The sequence below is a fragment of the Myotis davidii genome, unplaced genomic scaffold, assembly GCF_000327345.1.
Source record: "Myotis davidii unplaced genomic scaffold, ASM32734v1 scaffold803, whole genome shotgun sequence".
Lineage (NCBI taxonomy): Eukaryota > Metazoa > Chordata > Mammalia > Chiroptera > Vespertilionidae > Myotis > Myotis davidii.
This window is the reverse complement of record NW_006295567.1, coordinates 4,003,525-4,017,700: the sequence shown is the minus strand read 5'-3', so window position 1 is coordinate 4,017,700 and position 14,176 is coordinate 4,003,525. Positions and strand designations below refer to the sequence as shown.

The window sequence follows — 14,176 nt, the reverse complement described above, 5'->3', positions numbered from 1 at the left end:
GGTATATTGTGTATCTTGGTATATTGTATATTTGGACATGAATTGTGAAAGCTTTCCTGAAATAGAAAAAACACAATTTCACCCGGCCAGAGTGGCTTGGTTGGTTGAGCATCGCCCTGTGCACCTAAAGGTTGCTGGTTCAATTCCCGGTCAGGGAATATGCCTGGGTTGTGTGTTAGGTCCCAGATCAGGGCATCTACAGAAGGCAGTTGATCAGTGTTTCTCTCTCTTTCTCCCTTCCACTCTCTGAAATCAAGAAAACATATGTATTTTAAAAATCACCCCACAATTTCAAGATTTCTAGTGAGAATACAGACAAAGAATTCTTGAGTTTCTCTCATATTGGCACACAGACCTAACCACCAACATCTGGGGTTGGAGTTTTCTTTTATTATTCTCTAGAAAGAGCAACCGTTTCTGCAAAGAAGTTACTCCTGACTGTGCCCTAGGGAGGGTGTGAAGAGGAGTTTGTATAAAGGGACCAGTGTTTTGCCTCAGCTCAGAGTGTCTGGAGGAGGACTTCAACTAGGGAAAGGCTTTCAGAGGTGGGGTTAGCACAGAAGCCAGATGGGAATTTAAATGGCTTCCCAGTTCCCTGGAGATGCTGCGGCTGAAAGATGTGGGAATCGGTCTTCACAGTATGATTTCATTCTTCTGTTGGAGACTCATTCCTTCCGAATCTGGTAGACTTGCACTTATAGCACAGATGAGAGATATGAAATCTAAAGCCTTCAAAAAAACAAAATTTGAATGTTACAAAAGGATGTCTCTGGTCTCTTTTGGTTTATGCAATAAGGATTTGAAATTACTAAAATCTGCCTGGTGCATGCCTTCTTTCTGAATTTGCTGTTCAACTCAATTGGAAGGATATTGCTGTGACTTTGTATGAATATGAAAAACAATTTCATTTTAACTGTCTCTATGGCAATGCTTGCTTATCTCTATGGCAATAGTGGCCTGCCTCTGTAACAATAACCAGTGAAGAGAAAAAAAGGGCACTGATTCCCTTTCAATATTTTTTCCATTTTTTTTTAAATTTGGTAATAGCAAGAATTCTGTGCTAAATTATTCCTCTTCTCCATTGCTTCCTTCACTGAATTCCAAATACCTAGATTCTCATCTGAATGTGACAACTGAAAAAATATGACTCAGATGAAAGATCAGAGCCCTTTGTGTCGATGCAAGCAGGGATGCTGTTTTTTATCTATGAAAACATGTTGGCTTTAGAGCTAGATTCGACTGCAAACCTGGGCTATTCTACAACTGACTGACCTTCTGCAGGTTATTTTATCTCTAAAGCCCTCAGTTTTCTCCTTTCTGAAGTAGAGATTATAATATCTTCCCTGCGGAGTTATTGTAAAGATGAAAGATAATATATATTTAGCACATGGCATGTAATAGGCCCTCAGTAATCAGCAGTGGACAAGTGTAGGGCCAAATATGGGCTGTGCTACTGACTGGGTGTGTGATATTGGTCAGGTCACTCAGTGCCCCATAGCCACAGTCTGCCCCTCTAGGGAGCTTCTAAAGTTCCTACCTAAATTTAATAGCCTTAGTTGTTTTTATTTTACTCACATCTCAATAGTAAACTTATTGTTTATGACAGAAAGTAGACCAGGATCCCAGATTTCTAGGCAGATAATATAACTGAATCCAGAAATATATTTAGAAAACAAAGAAACATACAGACACAAACACCACTTGTGATGTGTCTGTATGTTTCTTTGTTTTCTAAATATATTGTTATTTATTTTAGAGAGGAAGGGAGGGGGAGAGATAGAGACATCAATGATGAGAGAGAATCCTTAATCAGGTGCCTCCTGAACACCCCCTATTGGGTATCAAGCCCAAAACCTGGGCAGGTGCCCTGACCGAGAATGGAACTGTGACCTCCTGGTTCATGGGTGGACACTCAGCCACTGAGCCACGCCAGTCGGGCATGTCTGTATGTTTTAAAATGAGTTTGTTACACAATTTTCTTCTGTGGTACAATTATCCTAAAACCCTAGAAACATTTCAACTTGATTTGCACTTTGCTATCTTAAGAAGCTACTCCTCTCCTCCATGTATTTATTTGTCACTAATCATATCCTAGATACCATTAATGGCTCATACAAAGGAATCTTTCCTACTTTAATTTTATAATTTCTGCTCCTTAACATGTAATCTATCACCTGTAGTCTTCAAAATTATAGCAGTTATCTCTGTAGAGGCATCAAATAATTCTATACTATTACTATATCCCCCTGAATTCATAAATGAGTCCATTCTCTTTTGTTCTTAAATAACATCTTTTGAACAAAAATATTTTTCTGCTTTTATTACCTACTGAAAATTTTTACATGAAGAGTTTCAACTTAAGAAATGTAAGTAATTACTCCTGTGGCTAATTTAATGTGTTTTCTTTCATTTGATCTTCTATTTCAGTCTGTGCCTTATGAATATGAGGGAGCAGATGCGTGTGTGCCTGTGTGTGTGTGTGTGTGTGTGTGTGTGTGTGTGTGTGTGTTCTAAAATATTTATCAGTGTTCAAACCTGCAATGCAGTTATTATAGATGGATGCAGTTGTTTTAAAATTCATGCTATGGGCTTAGGGGGAAATTAGTGGGGTTTATTTTATGTTACATCAAGGAATAAATATACATTTTAATGAAAGTTAAACTAAATTGAAAATACAATAATAAGATTTAAAGGACATATGACTTACATGCTGAACATTATTTTATTCAAGATTTAGCTGGTAACTACAAAATAGAATGTTATACATATTCGGACTGAATAGTCCATAAGGAAATGATTTATAGGATAATAGGTTATATATCTAATATACATATTTTGAAATCAAATAAAGGCTGGTATATTGAAATTATTAGTAGGGTTCTAAATACAGTAGGAACACAGAGGGATACAATTGAGACTAAGATACTGAAATATTTTCTTTGCCACTGCAAAATTTCTTAATAATCAACTTCAGTGTCCATTTGAACTGCTCTATTACTTTTTGAAATATGAACCTTCCTTCTTTGGAAGAATCTGTCTTTTATTTGAGAGCATTAATTTCTCTCTTCTTTTTTTCTAGGTAATCTCCATTTTCTTTCCCCAAACTCATTGCCTGATTAACTCTATTTTAATTTTTCCTAACTCCTTCAGTTTTTATAATAATCATCTTACTAAAGAGGATAACCTCTATCATCTTTAAAATTCTAAAAAATTCAGGCTATTTCAAAAATGCCATAGTATGTTAGAAATATGGAATATTATTTTTACATACCAATTTCTTACCAGAAAAGTAAGTACATTATAGTGTAATATAATTTAGACTATATAGATGACAAAATTGTTACTGATTGGTATGCCCTTTTTAACTACATATAAATTATTGTAATGAAATAGGACACTCAATTTAATCCTAGAGTTTGTGTTTTTATGTTTGTGCTTGCGTGTGTGGGGGGAGGAAGAGTAAATTATTGTTTGCAGATATTTTTTGTTGTTGTTTATTTGGTTTGATGATCCAGAGACCAAGCTTTTCTGAATGAAAAGAAATGAAATTCACAAATATCTCTATATCAAGTAGTAATTTTTGTCAACATTCTTTACTGTGTTTATATTCTAGCCATAAAGTCATGAGTCTCTACTATAATGGCATTAGGATCTAAAGATTATTTTTGCAGCATGATCCGAAACTGCCCAATGATGGGATTAATTGTGCTTGTTTTCTGGGGTGTTCTGGAATCAGGTGCGAGAGTGCACCAATGCTGGCACTTAGGTGCTCAGTAAATAGTATCTCTATCACTGTTGTCTGTACCTTCTCTTTCTTCAAGAAATTACATTTGGTGAAGCACATATGTCTAGCTTTAATCCTCTCCCTTTTGGAAAGGACATAGGGCCCCTGCTTCCTGTTTTGCGAAGATAAAGTGGCTAAAATTCTACAATTTAAAATCACCTCCTTGTTCTTAGTTCCATTATCTTAGAATCATGTACTTAACCTTGTGCCTAGTTCCTCCTCTCAAGTTAAAATTAATCTCCTATTCTTCAGTTCTTCCTCCCTTACTTATATTAAATCAATATTTATTAAGTGTTTGCCAGGTACCATCTATCCTTTGGTCACAAAAAGATAAGCCAAACATACCTGAATCTGTCCCTTATGGAGGTTATACTCTGGTGAGAAAGATATTAAGTTTCAAAAAATGAAACTTAAGTCAATGAATGAACATGTACTTTGTATTGTATGCAATATAAGAAAAAATAACTTTAGAAACAAAAATAGATGTATAGAGAGAAATATAGAGATATATAGATATATGTCTATATTTCTTCTCTCTCTCTCTCTCTCTCTCTCTCTCTCTCTCTCTCTCTCAAATCATGGTAAATGATATGAAAAAAGAGACTAACCTGGATTCCTAGCTTAGATACGAGGGCAATGGTGGCTCGGTGCTGGAAAGTTCTGGGCATTTAAGCCAAATTTTGATGGTTGAGTAAGAATTTGCCAAGGGAGGAGTTGGAGTGAAACAAGTATGTGACTGGAGAGCAGTTGTTAGTGGGAAAAGTCAGGAGCTAACCCTGAAGAAGTCAAGGACTAGGTCGAGGAGACCCTGCAAAGGGCTCCTGATCTCATACAAATGTAACAGTAAAGCACTGCGGGGTGACAAGACTCCACTCCGCTTTACTCACTGTCATGTAGAGAGCGAATAGCAGAGGGACAAGGATGGACGTAGTGAATATAGTGAGTTGTTTTAATTTCGGCAAGATTTGATGGACAGTTGTGTGGCAGTCAAGGTAGAGATAAGGAAACAAAGTTGTATTTTGGAAGGGAAAGAACACAGTGAGGAACTAGATTCCAGGGTTGAGCATATGGAAATGTCAAGGATAACTTACTGTTTTCTGTCTTGAGAAAAGGATGGATGGAGGTACCCTCCACAGAGATGGGGAAGACTGAATAAGGAGAGAATATGATGACGAATGGGTGGGAATCAAGAGTTAAGCTTTGACTATGCTACCTTTGAGATGCCTGAAGATATTTCATTGACAGTTAAGGTAGACAGTTTTGGAGTTCAGAAGAAAGGTTCTTACACCCATTCTACCTCTACTTAAAATATTTGTGTAAAATGGCTATCTCATCACTCGGCTGTAATCTTTTCTATGTAAGAACTTCTTTAAAGTATGTGTTATTGATTTTTAGAGATAGATAGAAACATTGATGAGAGAGAAATATTGATCGGCTGCCTCTTGCACACCCCCTACTAGGGATTGAGCCTGCAACCTGAACATGTGCCTTGACCTGGAATGGAACCAGGAACCTCTTAGTTCATGGGTGGACCCCCAACCACTGAGCAACACTGCTCAGGCAGAACTTTTTCTTTTTTGGATCTTCTACACTATTTCACACAAGGCAGAGAATGGTTAAGGTGAAGAATAAAAGGGAATTGGCATATTTTGTGTCTTACTGTGGTAGGGAATGAGCTATCTGCCTTTGGCTTAATCATCATGAAAGGCTATTGATTTTTACAGATGGTCAAACTGAAGAGCAATTAAATGACTTGCCAAAGATCACAAAGTAATTGGAAACCTATGCCTGTCTCCAGGGCCCATAGTTATCACATTAAACCCCAATGCCTCCTACTAACTAAGCCTTTGGTAAAACCCATTCATTAAAAAAATATATGGGGTCTTTTGTCAAACATTACTACATGTTAGGATTCTATCATACAACAGTAAATAGGAAACATTCCTTTCCTTTTGGCACTTATAGGCTAGTGTGGGAGTCAGTCCACATAAACTGGACAAACTTTAACTGTGAATAGGGCCATAAAGAAAATAAACAGGATTATATAATAGACAGGAATGGGAGAAAGTTGAATTTCTTTAGATGGGGCAGTGGAGAACTGACCAAGCTAAGGAAAAAATAATTTAGCAGAAATTCAAGGATAATAATAAAAAAGAATGGTCTAGTTCAGAAAAGCTCTGAAAACAACAATAACACGCGCATCTTGATCAAGGTCAGCAAACAAGACAGTCATGTATAATGTGACCAGAAACAATACTGCTTATATAAGACAATTGTATTTATTTTATAAATACCATATTTTCCTGTGTGATCTTCATTTATGGCTGCTTTCACATCCTACAAGCAGACTTGGATAGTTGCAACAGGCCTGATGGCCTACAAAGATGAAAATATTTACTTTTTGATCCTTTATAGAAAAAGTTTCCCAACATCTACTACTACAATACAGCATGCCTGCAACTAATGTTAAAATATGGTTTTCACATTTTTATTTATTTTTTAAATATATTTTTATTGATTTCGGAAAGGAAGGGAGAGGAGGAGAGAGAAACATCAGTGATGAGAGAGAATGATTGATCGGCTGCCTCCTGCACATCCCCCACTGGGGATTGAGCCTGCACTTTCAGTCCGCAGTCTGACCCTCTGTCCAATGAGCCAAACCGGCCAGGGCGGTTTTCACATTTTTAGACCAACATCCCTTCTCCATAGCTTATAAAGCCTTTGACTCCTTATAAAGCCACTCTTCCATTATTCAAATACTCCTCTGTTCCTGAGTTAGTTTACTATTGTTCTCTCCCTCTCTCTCTCTCCCTCTCTTTCTCTCTCTCTCTCCTCCCCTCTCCATTTCTCCCTCTCTCCCCCCCTCCTCCATTTATTTTTATATTTCCCCTGTTTATTTCTCTTAATCCTCTAAAAGTGAGCCTTTCCTGCAGTACATTCTGCAGCTTTTTCTGTCATCTTCTCGTTACCTACAGAGCTCTCCATCTCACTTGTTCAGGTATCTGCACAAATGCCAGCTTACCAAAGAAGCTGTCCCTAAGTTTCTGAACTCCAATCATCGTTCTCTATCATTTCATTTCGCATTACTGGCATCTGGTTGTGTTTATTTGTTCCTTGTCTGTCTCTCACCAGATTTCATGCCAAACCCTTGAGGGTAGGGACCTCAGCTGTTTTGCTCACTGATGTAGTTATAGTGCCCAGAACTGTGCCTGGCGTGTAATTGGTGCTCAATTAATATTTGTTGAATGAGTGAATCTGTCCATTGTATTCTCTCCTTAGGAGAACATATCCATGTCTACACGATCAACTATTACTTCTAATTAGAAAGCATCCAGTTTACATCTCCAAGTTCTAAATTTCATCATGCTCCGGATCACCAGCTATCAGCCTACAGTATAACGTTCAGCCTCCTCTCCTACTCTAACTAAGAAATTTCCTCTGTTAAGAATGTTCTGACACTTCTGGAATGGCACAGACCTTTCCCAGGCCAGGCAGTTTCTCTTCCCGTAGCTCATACGCAACCATCAGCCCTCAGCCCAGTTACACCTCGTAAGAAAGGCCATCCCCACAACCAACCATGCTCTATCACATATGTGGTTTTTTTTTTTCTTTCATGCCATCTGCGTTCTTTGTTCCTTAAAATTTGTGTGTTCCCCTGAGAGTATGAGCTCTTTAAGGGTGAAGAATCTGTGTCTCTTTCTCATTTGCTCAGTGATAGAACAGTGCTTGGAACTCTCTTAGGGCTCAGCCGAGGTTTGCTGGAAGAATGAATTTCCACAGTGATCTCTGTTCTCCTTGCTGTTTTCACTTGCCATTGCATTATTCCTCTGGAAATGGTGATTTGCTATCTTGGGAAGCCCTTGAGTTGTTGACTTGGGTTGTTGTTTCTTGCCTGATGGGTGCCTAACTCCTCATAATTTCCGGACTTATTTCTCTAGGAAAGTTTCAACACCCTTAAATAGCAGAACAGTGACACACACATGGAAAGAGAGTCAATCGTGCTGCATATACAAAAGCTCTCCTATTTTTTAACTCTTTTAAAATTTATTGGGGGGACATTGATTAATGAAATTATATAAGTTTCAGGTGTATACTTGGTTAATTTTCCATCCTCTAGTGCTCCTTCCTCTGTAGGAACTCTGTTCTTAACTTTACTGGTTGGGGGAAAAGGAAGAATTTGTTTCCTAAAGCATTTCATATATTGATTTGTTTTTACTATTGAGGTAGATATGCAAAAGTGAGTCCAATTTCACATTTATTTTATATTTATGTTAGGAGTTATTCTATATTTATTTTAAATCATAAAGTACATTTTGTAGAGATGAGTGATCATCGCCTGTTTTTAAAATCCACTAAACATACTCTTTTTAAAAACTGAAAAAAATGGCATGATGTTTAAACTTCCCTCACTATATTCTGTGCAGCATCAGAAAAAAAGTCAGAAAGAACATGCAATAGATAACAGAAAAAGTGCACAAACTAAGATGCTTTTAGAATCTATTTCTTTTTAAAAGAAAAGTATAACATGCAATACTCTTTGTAATACTTTAAGCAATAAACCAAAATTTTTAAAAAATGACTTCTCTAACATATATCTAGAACAGCAGTGGGCAAACTTTTTCTGTGAAGGGCCAGACAGTAACTACTTTAGGATTTGTGTACCATGCAGTCTGTGCTGTCACTATCCAACTCTGCCACTGTTGCATGAAGGCAGCCCTAGACGACATGTACTAGTAAATGAAGGGGGGTGTCTGTGTCCCAATGAATTTGTAGACACTGGGAACTGGATTTCATTTACTTTTCACACGCCAAGAAATAATGTTCTTAAACATTTATTTTCAACCTTTTAGGAATGTGAAAATCATTTTTAGCTTGCAGACCAAATGCAAATAGCTGGTAGGACAGATTTGGCCTGTGAGCTATAGTTGGCCAGTCCCTAGCTGAGACAGTTTAGCGGAACAGAGCCACGTGTATGGAGTGCATGTACCACCTGTGTCCGCGTGACTGCATGTGGGGAAGTGGGGGAGACCCAAGAGGAAGCGGACGGAGTCCCCCGTAGGGAGCACTGAAGTCTGGCAAAAAGACCCTGAGCAGGAAAGAGAAACACACCCACCCCTGCAAGGGCTCCCAGGCTTGATTGAAATGGCTAAATAGAATCTAAAGCTGATACTCACAAACAATTTGCAAGTTCCTTTTTTAATTTCTGTTCTGGAAAGGAATATGCAAAATGGTTAATTAAAGTTTCAATACATATACTATGTCATTACAAGGCAATAGGTTGAAAAAAGTTTCTTTGATATGCCGTATCAATTCTTTATTGACTGTCTAATTTGTCTTAGTTTTGAAACTAAGAGAATCCTGCTTTTTTCTCTTAAAAATAAAACACACTCTGTAAACTCCTCATGGGAAGAACATCTCTAAGTCTGAGACCATCTAAGTTGCTGTGTTCCGCTCCTGGGATGAGAGGATCCTACACTGTGTAATGGGGATGGTGGAGATGGAACTGAGGGTGCACTGTGCTCTCAGCACCGGGGTCCTTGCAGCCGCCCCTGCCTAGTGGCTGCGTTTCCTGGAAAGTGATGGCTACATACTGCTCTCTAGTGAGCTGGATCTTTCTCTATCGCCTTCATATTGCTCATTCCAGCCTTTTGGGAAAGTAAACAGAGTCAATGAGGGAGGCAAGGAGGAGAACAACTAAAAATCTGTCTCTTTGGGTGTCTGAGTGTTTCCTATAAGCCACTGTTTTAGAATTCTAAAATGTGATTTTTCATAGAGATGTGAAAACGTAAAGATTATGCTGCACGTATTGATATATATAATCTCAATATCCCCTTTTGGTAACTACTGTTCTTCAGCCGTATCTAATTTTGATCTCCTGTTAGACAAGCGAAAGAGTTTTATTTCCTCTACTTGAATCATTATACTTGTCTTTTATAGTCAGTCCAAAAAATATTACAGTAAGGCAAAGTAAATTTGGTATACATTTGTTAGGTAAAAATCAAACTGCACCACAGAGTGCAAAATCATATACTACTGAGGATACTGATAATAACAATATCTCCCAGGGTTGTCTTAAATATAATTAAGATCATCATGTGTAAAGCACTTGGCTAAATGCCGTGGTGAGAACAGTGCCTAGCACAAAGGAGGCATTTGATAGATACTTACTGAATTATTATACAGTCAGTATCAGCTGTTGTTCCCTTCTCTTCCAGATGCCCTTAGCATTGTTGTATAAATACAAAAAAAAAAAACAAAAAACAGCCCATGGCTTTTTTTCTCTAGCTGGTTTGCTCAGTGGATAGAGCATAGACCTGTGGACTGAAGAGTCCTGGGTTCGAGTTCAGTTAAGGGCACGTACCTAGGTTGCAGGTTCCTCCCCAGCCCAGGCCCTGGCCAGGCCCATGTAGGGGGCAACCAATTGATGTGTTTCTCTCACATTTATATTTCTCTCTCACTTTCCCTCTCTCTTCCACTCTCTCTAAAAGTCAATGGAAAAATATCCTCCGGTGAGGATTAAAAACCAGGGCTTTTTAAGCTGTTAAGTGCCAGGGGGTTACACTGCATGTAGATTCTACTCAGTCCTTGTGTGCTTGCTGTATGTGCACGAACAAAGCTATCAGTTGCTATCTAATTTCATCCTCCAAAATCCTGATGTAGTAGCTGTTATCATTCCTATGTTACAGAAGAGGAAGTTGAGGCACAGAGAGGTTAGGCCATTTGCCTAGTGTCACACAACATGTAAGATGGACATGAAACTTATTTTCTAAAATGAGACTTTTGAGAGTGATAGGGGATGCTATTCATAATTACACAAAACAGGGATAAACTGAGACTGCCCCCACAAAAAATTAGAACATTATAGTTACCCTAAAATACCAGGGTTTTGAATCCAGGGCCCAGGTACAGAGTCTACACTTAAGCCATTCTGGTAAGTGCCCACTTTCCTTTACTGACCCTCCTTTGCCCATTTGGCTTCTTCCTGCCACATTCACCCACACACGTTTGCTCCACAGTGTTTTCCTTCTACCTGCCTTCCATTCTCCATGATGCAACTGGTGTACAAATTAGTTAACTCTAACTTGTTTGTGCACCATTCACATAAATGAAGAACACATAGTCCCCATCCTCCAGGACCTCGGTAAAAGCAAAAGGGTAGAACATCGTGAAACAAGGCTAGAAGCACCACCCTGCTTGATGAACCAAAGGAGGGCTCAGTGGTGACAAACACACAACTCTTGAGAGACAGACAGACACACACACACACACACACACACACAGTCAAAAATATAAAAAAAACTCTTGTGCTGTTAGATCCATCTGCAAAAATTCCCTATTCTTTCTGATGAGCAAAAATCTATACTGAATCCTTTAAGAGCTTGGCCTGTAACAGACATGATGCTTTCAAAGGACTGCATATCCAAGGTCAAAATAAAAGTATTAAAATTGCAAAATGAAAATGCAGCTGGTTTTACACCAAAGTTTATCAGTGATGAGTCACCTATTTTTATTACATAAGAGATCAAATCTAGTGTTGTAATGAAAACACAATACAATGAATTTAGGGTAATTCTTGGAGCATTCAAAGATGTACCTATTTTGTTCAGGGGCACTGTGTTTTTTGAGTTTTCTTCTAAGTATGTTAACTTCTGTAAGAAAACTTTTTCTCTGCTCAAAGTCACTAATCATCATAGAGATGCAAATTAAAACCTCTATGTGATATCACCGCACAGGTATCAGAATGGCCACCATCACTAAATCAACAAATAACAAGTGCTGGCAAGGATGTGGAGAAAAGGGAACCCTCGTGCACAGCTGGTGGGAATGCAGACTGGTGCAGCCACTGTGAAAAACAGTAGGGAGGTTCCTCAAAGTTGAGGAATTAAAAATTCAACTGCCTTTTGGTCCAGCAATCCCACTTCTGGGAATATAGCCAAAGAAACCCAAATAACTAATTCAAAAGAATATATGCACCCCTTTGTTCATTGCAGTATTATTTACAATAGCCAAGATCTATGCCCATCAGTAGATGAGTGTACAGTATAAAAAAGCTACGATCCATTTTCACATGGCTGTGAAAATAAAAAAGAAAGAAAAGAAATCTTACCTTTTGTGATAGCATGGAATGATCTGAGGATCTGGAGAGTATTATGCTAAGTGAAATAATCCAGTTAGAGACAGACAAATACGATCTCATTTATATTGTGGGGTAGGTAGAGGTAGGCAAAGGGGGAAAAGGGGAAAGGAAAGAATCTTTGATTGGGGCGATGGACACACAATGCAGTGTGCAGATGATGTTTTCTTGAGTTGTATACTTGAAACCTATATGGTTTTGCGAGCCATTGTTACACCAGTAAATTCAATAATAATAAAAAAGGCATTTTCTCAGTGTTGAGGAAAGCTGCTCTATCATTTAAACTCCCACAATGTTTTCTTGAGTTGTATACTTGAAACCTATATGGCTTTGTGAGCCATTGTTACACCAATAAATTCAATAATAATAAAAAAAGGCATTTTCTCAGTGTTAAGGAAAGCTGATCTATTATCTAAAGTCCCACAATAACTGGTTTTAACGCAGAAATCATTACAGAACCAAAGTATATAGCTTTGCACTTGTGCTTTGAATTCAGGTCCCTTTGCCAGTCCTGGGCACATATTTACTCTTGACATAGTTTAAGACATTCATTTTAAATCATACCTCTTTAGTGCTCACTCAACGCATGAGCTTCCCAGTTCACTAAAGACTATAAATCCATCTAAATTCTACCTAGGGGTTTTAAACGGTTAAACTTGGTCAAGAAGGGAAATAATTGAGGATTGGATTGGGCCAGGTGTCTGGTACAGGGACAGAAAGAAGCAGGACATAAAAGCCCTCTTTAAAGCATGTTTGCTGTGTGGAAATAGGTTTTCTGGTTAATCAGTGCAGGGTCATAAAAAACTGCAATGTTTTCTTAAGGACCTTCCTCGTGTGTTTAAGATAAAGATGTATAATTTTAAATATTTGATACTTTAAGGAACATGTATGTTGATAATTTGAAGGCTAACATTTGAATCTATGAAGAATCCCATTTTATAATGATTTATTAAAAATACCATCTTTAAAACTGCATTCTTACTAAAATTAATGAATAAATGTTTGTTTTTATGTATCTTTATGCTCAGTTCAAAGGACTTTTATAGAGATTTAATAGTGATCCTAATTTATTTTTATATTCCTTTAATCTAGACTGTGCTCAAAAGTACAATATAGCCCTTACTGGTTTGGCTCATTGGATAGAGTGTCAGCCTGCGGACTAAAGGGTCCCGGGTTCAATTCCTGTCAAGTGCATGTACCTTGGTTATGGGCACATCTCCAGTAGGGAGTGTGCAGGAAGCAGCTGATGAATGTTTCTCTCTCATCAATGTTTCTAACTCTCTATCCCTCTCCTTCTCCCTTCCTCTCTGTAAAAAATCAATAAAATATATTTAAAAAGTACAATATAATCTATATAGTCATTATTAAAAAGCCAATGCATTTCTAATTGAAGAATGAATGCATTTTATAGAGAGAGATAGATGCACATTTAAATATAACATTTTTATATTTTTAAAAACATGGTATTATACTAAAATTTATTCAAGATGAAATGATATAGAGTTGAAAGAAAGTATGTCTTCTCCATTTTTTATTTCTTCTTTCTGTTAATTTTTTCTTTTCATATATATGGAAACAGAGGAATTATTAGACTGCAAGGCCCAAAAATTTATCTCTCATTTTTTTTACAGGAGGAGCCAGTTGTGTGACAGTAAAAACAAACAAAAAAACCTTCATTTCTCTTCACTAGATTTAGAGCAGAGGTGAAATAAATTTCCTTTAACACCAATAAATCCAGAGTTAGAATGAAGGAGTTTGGAAGTAGATGAGCGTAGTTTTGCATATTGGATAGAGTTTATGGTAGGACTCTGAAGAATGAGTATACTGCAATATAGTGGCCATCTATGTGCAATGGAGGATCTGGACCTTAAGGACACTTGAATTGAGGTTTTTTTTGGACAACAAAGACGATATGGTTTGAAAAATGAAGGAAATTAAAATACTAGTAATTAGAGATGTTATCTGAAAACAGGACTTAACAGTCATAACTAATTTATGTACTCTCTTTCCTTCACCATTTAGTTACAGAATCCCTTTTTAGGCTTATTATATCAAACTAGAGGCCTGATGCACAAAATTCGTGCAAGAGTAGGCCTTCACAGCCGCAGCGGCTGCCTCGATCCCATAGCTGCAGCCCGACTTCATCTGGAAGGTGGTCCGGAAGGACATCTAGATGGTTTCGGTCAATTTGCATATTAAACTTTTATTATTATAGATTACAGGCCAAATAAAATTCCATCTGATGCTGTAATGGATGT

The 14,176-nt window shown here is 37.6% G+C and overlaps 1 protein-coding gene across 1 annotated transcript in view; it reads left to right on the top strand.

The window, feature by feature from the left end:
- ADGRB3 (adhesion G protein-coupled receptor B3) overlaps window positions 1–14,176 on the top strand; it is a 669,006-nt gene that overhangs the window by 335,609 nt on the left and 319,221 nt on the right. The window lies entirely within an intron of this gene.